The sequence below is a fragment of the Pinus tabuliformis genome, chromosome X (assembly GCF_031772625.1).
Source record: "Pinus tabuliformis cultivar Carrire ecotype Pingquan chromosome X, CPIR1, whole genome shotgun sequence".
In the NCBI taxonomy this organism is placed as follows: domain Eukaryota; kingdom Viridiplantae; phylum Streptophyta; class Pinopsida; order Pinales; family Pinaceae; genus Pinus; species Pinus tabuliformis.
The window spans coordinates 110,839,935-110,843,885 of record NC_142308.1 but is presented as its reverse complement, the minus strand read 5'-3'; positions in this window follow the sequence as shown (position 1 = coordinate 110,843,885).

The following is a 3,951-nucleotide window of genomic DNA, read 5'->3' as shown; positions in this document are numbered from 1 at the left end:
ATAACAGGGGTGAGGACAAGCAGACATGACGTGGCGAAGCATTAGTGGAAGACAGATGGCGGTTAGGACCGTAGCGGTTACGGTTAAGGCTAACCGCTACGGTCTCTCGGGGCGGTTTGGGTACGGCGCTGAAAGTGTCAGGCCTGGCTCCGAGAGACCTTATTGCTTGACGCGTGGAGAGGCCCTGACGTGACGCAACGTCACCTTCTCGGGCGGTAAAGGACGGCTGCGGGGGCTGCTCCGATATCATCGTGGATCGTCGGATCTTCGGGCCTTGATCCGACGGTGGGCGGAGCATCAACATGCTCGGGTTATATGCGAGGGCGGAAAACTTTGGGTTGTGGGTTTTTAGTGGTTTTTCAATGTTTTTTATAAAATCAAACTGCGCGCTAACCTTTGGAAATGTGCCAGAGGCGGGCTTTTAGACTTTGGGTAATTTTTGCAAAGGTTTTAAGGGTAAAAGAGGGTTTTCAAGGGTTTTTTCAATGCAATTGGTGGTTTGAGGAGCAAGTTGGCTTGTAGCAAGGGGAAAGGGATGTGATAGGTTCACCAAGGTGACCAGAGGTCACTTTGGTTCCTTTTGAAGAACATATGGCTATAATGCCAAGGGGAGGAGTATTTATAGAATTTGGGGCTTTATACACCATAGTGTTAGTATTATTAGGGGAGGGGTAAGATAAGGGAGCTATATAGTAGAATTAGAGGTTAATATGAATGAGGGGAGCAAATGAAGGGGATTTTACTGAGTTTATGTAAAGTTGATTTAGTTTTGAGAGTAGATCAAAATGAAAAGATCTTAGACAATAAATGTGGCCTCTGAATGAACAAGAACCACCATAAAACCATGATCTCTCTTCATAAATCTCAGCTTAAAGAAAGGGAATGTTAGTAATGGAATGAAGGAGGAGAGGGAGGTTAGTCATGCTCCTTGCTGTAATTTGATGGAATTCACCACTTTGTCCATTGATAGATTTTTGCCTTGGCAAAACACCTCTTGACATGTGTGAAATGGTGAAAATACCTTTTCTGCAACCACAACTGCTTACCCAGCTACTTTCCTAACATTTTTTGTTTCTCCTTGGAGGGTGCATTTAGGCTTGCAAACCCTTACTTGCCTTTTCTTTTCTTTGGCTTTTTCTTTATTCTTTTCTATCTACTTCTACCCTTATCTCTTCCAAGGTCCCAGATTAAGCTGTTGGGAACCTTTACTTCTCTACCTAAACTACTTGTCTGCCAAGATTAAGCAGTTTGGACAGACTCCTTTCTCTATTCTACAACAAAAAATTTAAACATGGCATGATCCAGATTAGACTTTTGGACCATCCATCAAAATTTGAAATAAGGTCATCAATATTTGAAACATCTTACACACCTCTTGTTCTCTAGGAAATATGGGATCTTTGTGATATCAAAGCAGAGCATATTTGGACTTTCCTTGGCCAATCATGAAATATGAAACCTATTAGTATAGGTATCCAACAGGTAGACTGATAATTCTCTGCTGAAATTATCATCCTTTGAGTAGGATGATGATCTGCTGAAGTGATGTACATGTCAAATGTCTTTATATTTCCTGAATATTTATCGCAGCCCGGATGGATGAAACTAGATCCAGGGTCTTCAAACTCGTTCGATCTTCACTCTAAGTACAAGTCGATCCATGTGAGAATTGCGCTGAAGTCGAACATGGAAAGACATCGCTTGATTACCGGTCAATGATGTAAACCGTTAACAAGCGCGAGAGGAATCACCGATAATGATAATGACCCTCAAGGTACTGCAGTACAATTCACGTGGTGTGAATATAGGACTTGGCGTCGAACACCATGCAAAATCTTCTGGTCGAAGGTCATTGATGTATACCTGTCGCCGGAAGTGATAAACTTGCCATTGAGGCATGCAAGCTTCAAAGTACTGGGGGGGTGTTCCTAGATCAACTTCTTGGACAATGAGCTGAAGTCGACAAGAAGCGATCCGTCAAAGGAGGGCCTTAATGAATCCCACATCAGTGACACGGAACAGAGCTAATGATTTTAATGGAGGTGAAAACAATCTGTGACATATGATTCAGGGTGGCGATCATGGATGGATGAAGGATAATGTATGGCAGTGGATGGGACACGGTTGACTCTTTCTGAACAACATCTCTTGAACATATAACGACATTGATGCGATGGATCGGTAGCATTACCCCAAATGTGGATGGTTTGGCGAGACCATGGTGATGAGACCGGTGAATGAAACAACCCAACCCGATGTGATACGGAGGAAAAGTGTCATGTTCAAGAGCGACTTGCTACCATTAAAGCTTTGAGGTTCTCCCAATTTTTCCCCAGTCATTTCTGACCAGTACCTCTTTATTTTTTTCAAGCTTGAGGAGGATAACATATGCTTGTTCTATAACCTGCCCTTCGGGCAAGCCCATCGCTATGTTTTAACGAGCCTAGCGATAGGGAAACTCGTTCTTGTCTAAAGACAAGTTTGTCACTATTTAATCATTTTAACGAGCCTAACGACAAGGAAAACTCGGTCCTTTTCATTTTTAGAGAGTCTGAAAAGGTACAGAAAGTCAACTCCACAATTCCTTTTTCGTCATTTAATCCCTTAAGTCCGAAAAAGTATAAAACAATACAAAAGGGATGAATTTTCGATAACTTTAACGAGCCGAATAAAACAAGCGCTCGACCTTTTTGTGCAATAATCCCTCAGGTCCAAAAAGATTAAAATCTAGAGGAGGGATAGCTCTTCCGGTCCTTTAACGAGCTGGAAGGGCAAAACTCGGCAAACTTTTCATATTTTACGAGTCAGTTGAAAAGAGCTCAAAGAAGACTCGTCTTTTGAGGAACGAGTGATAAACAGGGATAGCAACTGATTCCAGGTACAGGTTGGAATTTTCCAATCACGGCAGTGTCACAAGGATGGCTAGGTGAAATCACTCTTCGCAGCTATTCCTCAAAATGGGTAAACAATCATATGGAGGTGAACGATCGGCCAAATGAAAGTGAAGGTGGTAGGTGCACATACGACCAAGGCTTTTATGGCTGATAAATTTACGATCACAGAGGTTATTTACCGGTACTGGGTTCATTTTTTAAAGAGCTCGAATGCGCCAAAACACTTCTCAATCTTATGTTTATTTTTTAAAGAGCATGAACTATGTGTTAAAACTGCTCGGATCTTCACTTTTCTATTTTTTAACGAGCATAAATTCCGCGGTAAAACTGCTTGATCTTATGTTTATTTTTTAACGAGCATGAACTATGTGCTAAAACTGCTCGGATCTTGCGTTTATTTTTTAACGAGCATGAACTTTATGCTAAAACTGCTCGATATACCAGTCATAAGATAAGAAATGTCCCCTGTGAGATCTCTATTTTTTAAGGAGTTTCATCTTCACTAAGCTTTACTCCATATAGTTTCTTTATGCAAGTTCGGAAACGGCTAACCCAAAAAATAGATAAATAACCGCTCTTAGCTTGCACTCCAAAAGGTTTGCATGCCCCCAGGTATAAAATACAATTTCAAGGCTGCCCCTACTTATCCGTCAAAACATTTGTTTTAAAGGGTGAGGCTTACCTCTTTCAGGCTACCCAAAGATTGTTCTGTTAATCTTTCAAACTGAACACTTCCTCGGCAATGCCTACCGAAATAGACAAGGGTGAATGACCTTTGTCAAACACGTAACTTTGACAAAAGAATCCTATTCCAGAACAACCCCTCTTCCATCCACGGAAGGGGTACGGACTAGTCATATTCTCCCGCGGAAATTCTATCTTATACCCAAGGTTTTCTCTGCCCGAAGCAAACCAGGATGCATGCCCCCTGGGTTCCAGTCCCATCTTTCCGAATCACTCGCACTCATCGGGAAGAAGGACTGGGGGTGGAGACATTTCTTGATTGAATAGACCATTCAGGGTTGGTATGTGACTATTTGCGATGCGTGATCCCGGA